The sequence below is a fragment of the Salvelinus namaycush genome, chromosome 5, assembly GCF_016432855.1.
Source record: "Salvelinus namaycush isolate Seneca chromosome 5, SaNama_1.0, whole genome shotgun sequence".
In the NCBI taxonomy this organism is placed as follows: domain Eukaryota; kingdom Metazoa; phylum Chordata; class Actinopteri; order Salmoniformes; family Salmonidae; genus Salvelinus; species Salvelinus namaycush.
The window spans coordinates 6,092,956-6,105,308 of record NC_052311.1 but is presented as its reverse complement, the minus strand read 5'-3'; the positions used below and the strand labels follow the sequence as shown (position 1 = coordinate 6,105,308).

General features: G+C 47.7%; 1 pseudogene; it reads right to left on the bottom strand.

Moving 5' to 3' along the window:
* Nucleotides 1-1,677: 1,677 nt before the first annotated feature.
* Nucleotides 1,678-12,353, bottom strand: part of LOC120046912 — an 18,259-nt pseudogene continuing 7,583 nt past the window's right edge.

Below are 12,353 nucleotides of genomic sequence, written 5' to 3'. Positions count from 1 at the left end.
TGAAAGATAACCTGTACTGTTCCCTCCTCTGGTCCTCTATGCAGCATGAACGATAACCTGTACTGTTCTCTCCTCTGGTCCTCTATGCAGCCTGAAATATAACCTGTACTGTTCTCTATGCAGCCTGAAAGATAACCTGTACTGTTCCCTCCTCTGGTCCTCTATGCAGCCTGAAATATAACCTGTACTGTTCCCTCCTCTGGTCCTCTATGCAGCCTGAAAGATAACCTGTACTGTTCCCTCCTCTGGTCCTCTATGCAGTCTGAAAGATAACCTGTACTGTTCTCTTCTGGTCTTCTATGCAGTCTGAAAGATAACCTGTACTGTTCCCTCCTCTGGTCTTCTATGCAGCCTGAAAGTTAACCTGTACTGTTCTCTTCTGGTCTTCTATGCAGCCTGAAAGATAACCTGTACTGTTCTCTTCTGGTCCTCTACGCAGCCTGAAAGAACACGTTCCATGGGACTTAGCTAACTTTAAAAGTCAAGGCATGGGGTGTAGAAAATATGTCTAAGGAAATATGTGAAATATGTTTCCTATTTCCGGCCATGATTGAGTCTGTGTCCCAAATGGCATTCCCTATATAGTGCACTACTTTTGCCCAGGGCCCTGCACTATCTAGTTGATAGGGTGCCATTTGAGACAGAGCCTGAGTTTTTTTTTAGAGGATATGCAGACCCACTGTCTCGCTGAACAGTACTTCCTTTGCAGTGGGAGAGATAGAACATGTTGGGCTTGGAGGTTGACATTCAGACGGAAAGGAATGCAACAAGCAGCCCAGTCCTAGAAACCCAGGAGACAGCTGGGTCTAGGTGAGGCTGAGGGCTAGGAGTAAGCTGGGTCTAGGTGAGGCTGAGGGCCAGGAGACAGCTGGGTCTAGGTGAGGCTGAGGGCCAGGAAACAGCTGGGTCTGGGTGAGGCTGAGGGCCAGGAGACAGCTGGGTCTAGGTGAGGCTGAGGACCAGGAGACAGCTGGGTCTAGGTGAGGCTGAGGGCTAGGAGACAGCTGGGTCTAGGTGAGGCTGAGGGCTAGGAGACAGCTGGGTCTAGGTGAGGCTGAGGGCTAGGAGACAGCTGGGTCTAGGTGAGGCTGAGGGCTAGGAGACAGCTGGGTCTAGGTGAGGCTGAGGATCAGGAGACAGTTGGGTCTAGGTGAGGCTGAGGGCTAGGAGACAGCTGGGTCTAGGTGAGGCTGAGGGCTAGGAGACAGCTGGGTCTAGGTGAGGCTGAGGGCCAGAAGACAGCTGGGTCTAGGTGAGGCTGAGGGCTAGGAGACAGCTGGGTCTAGGTGAGGCTGAGGGCTAGGAGACAGCTGGGTCTAGGTGAGGCTGAGGGCTAGGAGACAGCTGGGTCTAGTTGAGGCTGAGGGTCAGGAGATAGCTGGGTCTAGGTGAGGCTGAGGGCTAGGAGACAGCTGGGTCTAGGTGAGGCTGAGGGCTAGGAGACAGCTGGGTCTAGGTGAGGCTGAGGGCCAGGAGACAGCTGGGTCTAGGTGAGGCTGATGGCCAGGAGACAGCTGGGTCTAGGTGACGCTGATGGCCAGGAGACAGCTGGGTCTAGGTGAGGCTGAGGACCAGGGAGAGGAAGACAGCTGGTTCTAGGTGAGGCTGAGGGCCAGGGAGAGGAAGACAGCTGGGTCTAGGTGAGGCTGAGGGCCAGGGAGAGGAAGACAGCTGGGTCTAGGTGAGGCTGAGGGCCAGGGAGAGGAAGACAGCTGGGTCTAGGTGAGGCTGAGGGCCAGGGAGAGGAAGACAGCTGGTTCTAGGTGAGGCTGAGGACCAGGGAGAGGAAGACAGCTGGGTCCAGGTGAGGATGAGGACCAGGGAGAGGAAGACATCTGGGTCCAGGTGAGGCTGATGGCCAGGGAGAGGAGGACAGTTGGGTCTAGGTGAGGCTAGCCATCTATAATAACCTGTCACTACACTCCCAGACACCAGGCATCTCTATCCATCTATAATAACCTGTCACTACACTCCCAGACACCAGGCATCTCTATCCATCTATAATAACCTGTCACTCCCAGACACCAGGCATCTCTATCCATCTATAATAACCTGTCACTCCCAGACACCAGGCATCTCTATCCATCTATAATAACCTGTCACTACACTCCCAGATACCAGACACCTCTATCCATCTATAATAACCTGTCACTCCCAGACACCAGACATCTCTATCCATCTATAATAACCTGTCACTACACTCCCAGACACCAGACATCTCTATCCATCTATAATAACCTGTCACTCCCAGACACCAGGCATCTCTATCCATCTATAATAACCTGTCACTCCCAGACACCAGACATCTCTATCCATCTATAATAACCTGTCACTACACTCCCAGACACCAGGCATCTCTATCCATCTATAATACCCTGTCACTCCCAGACACCAGGCATCTCTATCCATCTATAATAACCTGTCACTCCCAGACACCAGACATCTCTATCCATCTATAATAACCTGTCACTACACTCCCAGACACCAGGCATCTCTATCCATCTATAATAACCTGTCACTACAATTCCAGACACCAGGCATCTCTATCCATCTATAATAACCTGTCATTCCCAGACACCAGGCATCTCAATCCATCTATAATAACCTGTCACTCCCAGACACCAGACATCTCTATCCATCTATAATAACCTGTCACTACACTCCCAGACACCAGGCATCTCTATCCATCTATAATAACCTGTCACTCCCAGACACCAGGCATCTCTATCCATCTATAATAACCTGTCACTCCCAGACACCAGGCATCTCTATCCATCTATAATAACCTGTCACTACACTCCCAGATACCAGACACCTCTATCCATCTATAATAACCTGTCACTCCCAGACACCAGACATCTCTATCCATCTATAATAACCTGTCACTACACTCCCAGACACCAGACATCTCTATCCATCTATAATAACCTGTCACTCCCAGACACCAGGCATCTCTATCCATCTATAATAACCTGTCACTACACTCCCAGACACCAGACATCTCTATCCATCTATAATAACCTGTCACTCCCAGACACCAGACATCTCTATCCATCTATAATAACCTGTCACTACACTCCCAGACACCAGGCATCTCTATCCATCTATAATACCCTGTCACTCCCAGACACCAGGCATCTCTATCCATCTATAATAACCTGTCACTCCCAGACACCAGACATCTCTATCCATCTATAATAACCTGTCACTACACTCCCAGACACCAGGCATCTCTATCCATCTATAATAACCTGTCACTACAATTCCAGACACCAGGCATCTCTATCCATCTATAATAACCTGTCATTCCCAGACACCAGGCATCTCAATCCATCTATAATAACCTGTCACTCCCAGACACCAGACATCTCTATCCATCTATAATAACCTGTCACTACACTCCCAGACACCAGGCATCTCTATCCATCTATAATAACCTGTCACTCCCAGACACCAGGCATCTCTATCCATCTATAATAACCTGTCACTCCCAGACACCAGGCATCTCTATCCATCTATAATAACCTGTCACTACACTCCCAGATACCAGACACCTCTATCCATCTATAATAACCTGTCACTCCCAGACACCAGACATCTCTATCCATCTATAATAACCTGTCACTACACTCCCAGACACCAGACATCTCTATCCATCTATAATAACCTGTCACTCCCAGACACCAGGCATCTCTATCCATCTATAATAACCTGTCACTACACTCCCAGACACCAGACATCTCTATCCATCTATAATAACCTGTCACTCCCAGACACCAGACATCTCTATCCATCTATAATAACCTGTCACTACCCTCCCAGACACCAGACATCATGCATTAAGTGGAAATGTGTAGATGAGCATAGGAACACACACACGTGCACATACACACACACACACGCACACACACGCACCGACACGTACACACATACACACACATAGAAAAACACCACACGAGCCACGGTGGTACTATGAGTCTGGATAAGTGCTCTCTCACACTATACTTCAAATCATGTCAGCTTCTCTCTGTACAAACACAGGGAATCGGGGGGATGCTCAGCTTTTTACATGTCAGATCATATCTCTCTTAGTCTACTGGAAGCTGGTGTCTCTCACTTTCTCTTCTGCAGTAAAAGGCTGGGAATGAATGACTATGGAGTGAAACTGTTGAGTTTCATGGTACTACAACAAGACACTCTGGGTGTATCCCAAATAGCACCCTGTCCCCTTTATAGTGCACTACTTTGGACCGGAGCCCAGAGGGTGCCAGGAAAGGCAGAGATCAGAGTGAAATAACTACTTGACTGTGCTACCCTGATACCTCGCAGGAGGGGGACAGGAGGATAAGGGGGAGAGGAGGATGAGGAGGAGAGGGGGATGAGGAGAGGAGAGATAGACGGTTTCCTTAAGGAGCTTACTGACAGAGAGAAAGAGAGCGAGAGACAGAGAGTGAGAGAGCGAGAGAGAGCGAGAGACAGAGAGCGAGAGAGAGCGAGAGACAGAGAGCAAGAGAGCGAGAGACAGAGAGCAAGAGAGCGAGAGAGAGAGAGAGAGCGAGAGAGAGAGAGCGAGAGAGAGAGCGAGAGAGAGAGAGAGAGAGAGAGAGAGCGAGAGACAGAGAGCGAGCGAGAGCGAGAGACAGAGAGCAAGAGAGCGAGAGAGAGAGAGCGAGAGACAGAGAGCGAGAGAGAGCGAGAGACAGAGAGCAAGAGAGCGAGAGAGAGAGAGCGCGAGAGACAGAGAGCGAGAGACAGAGAGCGATAGAGAGAGAGAGAGAGAGAGAGGGAGATGAAGGATAGGGCGGGTATATCAACATTGACTACTGCTACGACCAGCAAACGTCCAAAATAGGAAATTAATCCTTTAAATCGCTAACTTTTTTTTTTGTGAAACACAGTGTATAATCCCTGTGCATTAGTGAGAGCTGTCAGACTGTTGAAAACAGCACCCCCCCCCCCCCCCCCCCCACCCCCCCCCCCACCCCCCATCGTTCCAAGTCATGTCTGACTTAGAGTCCATCATCAGATCAATGGAGGAGTAGTCAACAGACACACGTACTGTGTGCCACTGCAAAGCAACGACCGACACTATTTATCCGGCCCTGATTTCAAGTAGTGCTTTGTGGTCGAGTCCAGTGTTACTGCACAAACACATCCTTGATGTGGCTTGAACAAAGACCTCAGCTCATTAGTAGCTTGATGATCACTCAGCCTTTTCAAACCACACAGAGATGAGAACTCAGCCCTCTCAGGATAATCAGCATGACCATCTGGGCACACCAGATATACGAGGGCCCCGTCTCACATTTCTGAAGATGATGACACCGTCGACGTACCATAAAAGATGTAGCGCTGTCACTCAATCAATTGAGAGAGGAAAGTAGGAATCGGTTGTTTTAGGTCAACAAAATGGCAGTTAACAGCAAACACACACTGATCTGACGTTCAGCAGTAGCAGTTCATCGTTTTAAATGTCTGTCGACATGTTTCATGTCTGCACATGTTATTCAGATTCCCACTTCTCACAGATTCTCTCAGCTGTGCCTCAAGGGGGACTAGTCTTGGCTAATCAGTCCATACATTTATAACTAGCCCCAGGCTCTAGAGACAACGAAACATGTAAACAGCACATCAGGTCAGTTAGAGGACAGTCTCAGTGTAGTGTGAAGGGTGTAGTACATCAGGTCGGTTAGAGGACAGTCTCAGTGTAGTGTGAAGTCTCTATACATCAGGTCAGTTAGAGGACAGTCTCAGTGTAGTGTGAAGTCTCTAGTACATCAGGTCGGTTAGAGGACAGTCTCAGTGTAGTGTGAAGTCTCTAGTACATCAGGTCAGTTACAGGACAGTCTCAGTGTAGTGTGAAGTCTCTAGTACATCAGGTCGGTTAGAGGACAGTCTCAGTGTAGTGTGAAGTCTCTATACATCAGGTCGGTTAGAGGACAGTCTCAGTGTAGTGTGAAGTCTCTATACATCAGGTCAGTTAGAGGACAGTCTCAGTGTAGTGTGAAGTCTCTATACATCAGGTCAGTTAGAGGACAGTCTCAGTGTAGTGTGAAGTCTCTATACATCAGGTCAGTTAGAGGACAGTCTCAGTGTAGTGTGAAGTCTCTAGTACATTAGGTCAGTTAGAGGACAGTCTCAGTGTAGTGTGAAGTCTCTAGTACATCAGGTCAGTTAGAGGACAGTCTCAGTGTAGTGTGAAGTCTCTAGTACATCAGGTCAGTTAGAGGACAGTCTCAGTGTAGTGTGAAGGGTGTAGTACATCAGGTCAGTTAGAGGACAGTCTCAGTGTAGTGTGAAGGGTGTAGCACATCAGGTCGGTTAGAGGACAGTCTCAGTGTAGTGTGAAGTCTCTAGTACATCAGGTCAGTTACAGGACAGTCTCAGTGTAGTGTGAAGTCTCTAGTACATCAGGTCGGTTAGAGGACAGTCTCAGTGTAGTGTGAAGGGTCTAGTACATCAGGTCAGTTAGAGGACAGTCTCAGTGTAGTGTGAAGTCTCTAGTACATCAGGTCAGTTAGAGGACAGTCTCAGTGTAGTGTGAAGTCTCTAGTACATCAGGTCGGTTAGAGGACAGTCTCAGTGTGAAGTCTATAGTACATCAGGTCAGTTACAGGACAGTCTCAGTGTAGTGTGAAGTCTCTAGTACATCAGGTCAGTTACAGGACAGTCTCAGTGTAGTGTGAAGTCTCTAGTACATCAGGTCGGTTAGAGGACAGTCTCAGTGTAGTGTGAAGTCTCTAGTACATCAGGTCAGTTACAGGACAGTCTCGGTGTAGTGTGAAGTCTCTTGCACATCAGGTCAGTTAGAGGACAGTCTCAGTGTAGTGTGAAGTCTCTAGTACATCAGGTCAGTTACAGGACAGTCTCAGTGTAGTGTGAAGTCTCTTGCACATCAGGTCAGTTAGAGGACAGTCTCAGTGTAGTGTGAAGTCTCTAGTACATCAGGTCAGTTAGAGGACAGTCTCAGTGTAGTGTGAAGGGTGTAGTAAATCAGGTCGGTTAGAGGACAGTCTCAGTGTAGTGTGAAGTCTCTAGTACATCAGGTCGGTTACAGGACAGTCTCAGTGTAGTGTGAAGTCTCTAGTACATCAGGTCAGTTACAGGACAGTCTCAGTGTAGTGTGAAGTCTCTAGTACATCAGGTCGGTTAGAGGACAGTCTCAGTGTAGTGTGAAGTCTCTAGTACATCAGGTCGGTTACAGGACAGTCTCAGTGTAGTGTGAAGTCTCTTGCACATCAGGTCGGTTACAGGACAGTCTCAGTGTAGTGTGAAGTCTCTAGTACATCAGGTCGGTTACAGGACAGTCTCAGTGTAGTGTGAAGTCTCTTGCACATCAGGTCAGTTAGAGGACAGTCTCAGTGTAGTGTGAAGTCTCTAGTACATCAGGTCGGTTACAGGACAGTCTCAGTGTAGTGTGAAGTCTCTATACATCAGGTCAGTTAGAGGACAGTCTCAGTGTAGTGTGAAGTCTCTAGTACATCAGGTCAGTTAGAGGACAGTCTCAGTGTAGTGTGAAGTCTCTAGTACATCAGGTCGGTTAGAGGACAGTCTCAGAGTAGTGTGAAGTCTCTAGTACATCAGGTCAGTTAGAGGACAGTCTCAGTGTAGTGTGAAGTCTCTAGTACATCAGGTCAGTTAGAGGACAGTCTCAGTGTAGTGTGAAGTCTCTTGCACATCAGGTCGGTTAGAGGACAGTCTCAGTGTAGTGTGAAGTCTCTTGCACATCAGGTCAGTTACAGGACAGTCTCAGTGTAGTGTGAAGTCTCTTGCACATCAGGTCAGTTACAGGACAGTCTCAGTGTAGTGTGAAGTCTCTTGCACATTAGGTCAGTTACAGGACAGTCTCAGTGTAGTGTGAAGTCTCTATACATCAGGTCGGTTAGAGGACAGTCTCAGTGTAGTGTGAAGGGTGTAGCACATCAGGTCGGTTACAGGACAGTCTCAGTGTAGTGTGAAGGGTGTAGCACATCAGGTCGGTTACAGGACAGTCTCAGTGTAGTGTGAAGGGTCTAGCACATCAGGTCAGTTACAGGACAGTCTCAGTGTAGTGTGAAGTCTCTTGCACATCAGGTCAGTTAGAGGACAGTCTCAGTGTAGTGTGAAGGGTGTAGCACATCAGGTCGGTTAGAGGACAGTCTCAGTGTAGTGTGAAGGGTCTAGTACATCAGGTCAGTTAGAGGACAGTCTCAGTGTAGTGTGAAGTCTCTAGTACTTCAGGTCAGTTACAGGACAGTCTCAGTGTAGTGTGAAGTCTCTAGTACATCAGGTCGGTTAGAGGACAGTCTCAGTGTAGTGTGAAGTCTCAAGTACATCAGGTCAGTTAGAGGACAGTCTCAGTGTAGTGTGAAGTCTCTAGTACATTAGGTCAGTTAGAGGACAGTCTCAGTGTAGTGTGAAGTCTCTATACATCAGGTCGGTTAGAGGACAGTCTCAGTGTAGTGTGAAGTCTCTAGTACATCAGGTCGGTTAGAGGACAGTCTCAGTGTAGTGTGAAGTCTCTAGTACATCAGGTCAGTTACAGGACAGTCTCAGTGTAGTGTGAAGGGTGTAGTACATTAGGTCAGTTAGAGGACAGTCTCAGTGTAGTGTGAAGGGTCTAGTACATCAGGTCAGTTACAGGACAGTCTCAGTGTAGTGTGAAGTCTCTATACATCAGGTCGGTTAGAGGACAGTCTCAGTGTAGTGTGAAGTCTCTATACATCAGGTCGGTTAGAGGACAGTCTCAGTGTAGTGTGAAGTCTCTAGTACATCAGGTCAGTGACAGGACAGTCTCAGTGTAGTGTGAAGTCTCTAGTACATCAGGTCAGTTAGAGGACAGTCTCAGTGTAGTGTGAAGTCTCTAGTACATCAGGTCAGTTACAGGACAGTCTCAGTGTAGTGTGAAGTCTCTAGTACATTAGGTCAGTTACAGGACAGTCTCAGTGTAGTGTGAAGTCTCTAGTACATCAGGTCGGTTAGAGGACAGTCTCAGTGTAGTGTGAAGTCTCTAGTACATTAGGTCAGTTACAGGACAGTCTCAGTGTAGTGTGAAGTCTCTTGCACATCAGGTCGGTTAGAGGACAGTCTCAGTGTAGTGTGAAGTCTCTAGTACATCAGGTCAGTTACAGGACAGTCTCAGTGTAGTGTGAAGTCTCTATACATCAGGTCGGTTAGAGGACAGTCTCAGTGTAGTGTGAAGTCTCTATACATCAGGTCAGTTAGAGGACAGTCTCAGTGTAGTGTGAAGTCTCTAGTACATTAGGTCAGTTAGAGGACAGTCTCAGTGTAGTGTGAAGTCTCTATTACATCAGGTCAGTTACAGGACAGTCTCAGTGTAGTGTGAAGTCTCTAGTACATCAGGTCAGTTAGAGGACAGTCTCAGTGTAGTGTGAAGTCTCTAGTACATCAGGTCAGTTAGAGGACAGTCTCAGTGTAGTGTGAAGTCTCTAGTACATCAGGTCGGTTACAGGACAGTCTCAGTGTAGTGTGAAGTCTCTAGTACATCAGGTTGGTTACAGGACAGTCTCAGTGTAGTGTGAAGGGTCTAGTACATCAGGTCGGTTAGAGGACAGTCTCAGTGTAGTGTGAAGGGTCTAGTACATCAGGTCAGTTAGAGGACAGTCTCAGTGTAGTGTGAAGTCTCTAGTACATCAGGTCGGTTACAGGACAGTCTCAGTGTAGTGTGAAGGGTGTAGTACATTAGGTCGGTTAGAGGACAGTCTCAGTGTAGTGTGAAGTCTCTAGTACATCAGGTCAGTTAGAGGACAGTCTCAGTGTAGTGTGAAGTCTCTAGTACATCAGGTCGGTTAGAGGACAGTCTCAGTGTAGTGTGAAGGGTGTAGTACATCAGGTCGGTTAGAGGACAGTCTCAGTGTAGTGTGAAGGGTGTAGTACATTAGGTCGGTTACAGGACAGTCTCAGTGTAGTGTGAAGTCTCTATACATCAGGTCAGTTAGAGGACAGTCTCAGTGTAGTGTGAAGTCTCTAGTACATCAGGTCGGTTAGAGGACAGTCTCAGTGTAGTGTGAAGGGTGTAGTACATCAGGTCGGTTAGAGGACAGTCTCAGTGTAGTGTGAAGGGTGTAGTACACCAGGTCGGTTAGAGGACAGTCTCAGTGTAGTGTGAAGGGTGTAGTACATTAGGTCGGTTAGAGGACAGTCTCAGTTTAGTCTGAAGGGTCTATGTAATAACAATATTGGATGGAATGAGAATTAATACGTGTGTGTGTGTTTCTCTGTCATTTCTCTGCGTTTCATTACAAGATGTGGTCACAGATGAGAAGTACACATCTCTTCTGATTATGTACAAATAATAGTTTTATTCCGTAAATTTCCCCAGACGGAAAAAGATTACAAAGTTTGCTGAGCTGATCTGAGCTAGTCCCTCCCAGGTTGGGGATAGAGGGAGAGAGAGGGGGAGAGAGGGGGAGAGAGAGAGGGTGGAGAGCGAGAGAGAGGGGGGAAGAAAGAGGGGGAGAGAGGGGGGAGAGAGAGGAGAGAAAAAGAGAGAGGGGGAGTTCAAAGTCACCAAGTTCAAAGCTTTATAACATTCAAATGATCTGCCTGTCTACTGCCGCCTGAGAGACAGGGAGAGAGAGAGAGACAGAGAGAGAGAGAGAGCGAGAAGAAGAAGGGAGGGGGGAGGGAAAGTGAATGCATTCATATCCTCAAAGACAAGATGGGGGGGGGGGGGGGGGGGGGGCACCACATCAATAGAATTTCCTCTATGCAGGAGTTACTTCAGAACACAGAGCTCTACAGGCTGTACAATATCTACATAAGACCATAAAACACCAGGATGAGGTAAACAACAACATGACATTTGGACCCATGTTACTGTTCTGTTTGATGCTTCTGCCCTTCTCTTTTAATACGTTATATATCTTATGCCTATTTTCTCACATGCATCACTAACTCAGTGAATCAACCCAATGCCAATCCATCCGGACTGGAGAACCAACCAAATGCCCAATCCATCCAGAACTGGAGAAACCACCCAATGCCAATCCATCTGGACTGGAGAACCAACCCAATACCAATCCATCTGGGCTGGAGAACCAACCAAATGCCAATCCATCTGGCTGGAGAACCAACCAATGACAATCCATCTAGACGGAGAACCAACTCAAGCCAATCCATCTAGGACTGGAGAACCAACTCAATGCCAATCCATCTAGACTGGAGAACCAACCCAATGCCAATCCATCTGGACTGGAGAACCAAACTCAATGCCAATCCCTCTAGACTGGATAACCAACACAATGCCAATCCATCTGGACTGGAGAACCAACCCAGCCAATCCATCTGGGCTGGGCTGGAGAACAACCAAAGACCAATCATCTAGATGGAGACCAACTCATGCCAATCCATCTAGACTGGAGAACCAACCAATGCCAATCATCTAGACTGGGAGAACCAACCCAATGCCAATCCATCTGGACTGGAGAACCAACCCAATACCAATCCATCTGGGCTGGAGAACCAACCAAATGACAATCCATCTAGACTGGAGAACCAACCAATGCCAATCCATCCAGACTGAGAACCAACCCAATACCAATCCATCGGGCTGGAGAACCAACCCAATGTCAATCCATCTAGACTGGAGAACCAACTCAATGCCAATCCATCTAGACTGGAGAACCAACTCAATGCCAATCCATCTGGACTGGAGAACCAACTCAATGCCAATCCATCTAGACTGGAGAACCAACCCAATGCCAATCCATCTGGACTGGTGAACCAACCCAATGCCAATCCATCTAGACTGGAGAACCAACCCAATGCCAATCCATCTAGACTGGAGAACCAACCCAAGTCAATCCATCTAGACTGGAGAACCAACCCCATGCCAATCCATCTAGACTGGAGAACCAACCCAATGTCAATCCATCTAGACTGGAGAACCAACCCAATGCCAATCCATCTAGACTGGAGAACCAACCCAATGTCAATCCATCTAGACTGGAGAACCAACCTAATTCAATCCATCTAGACTGGAGAACCAACCCAATACCAATCCATCTAGACTGGAGAACCAACCCAATGTCAATCCATTCAGACTGGAGGACCAACACCAATGCCAGTCCATCTAGACTGGAGAACCAACCCAATGTCAATCCATCTAGACTGGAGAACTAACCAATGCAATCCATTGGGCTGGAGAACCAACCAAATGACAATCCATCTAGACTGGAGAACCAACCCAATGCCAATCCATCTAGACTGGAGAACCAACCAAATACCAATCCATCTGGGCTGGAGAACCAACCAAATGACAATCCATCTAGACTGGAGAACCAACTCCATGCAATCCATCTAGACTGGAGAACCAACTCAATGCCAATCCCATCTAGACTGGAGAACCAAAC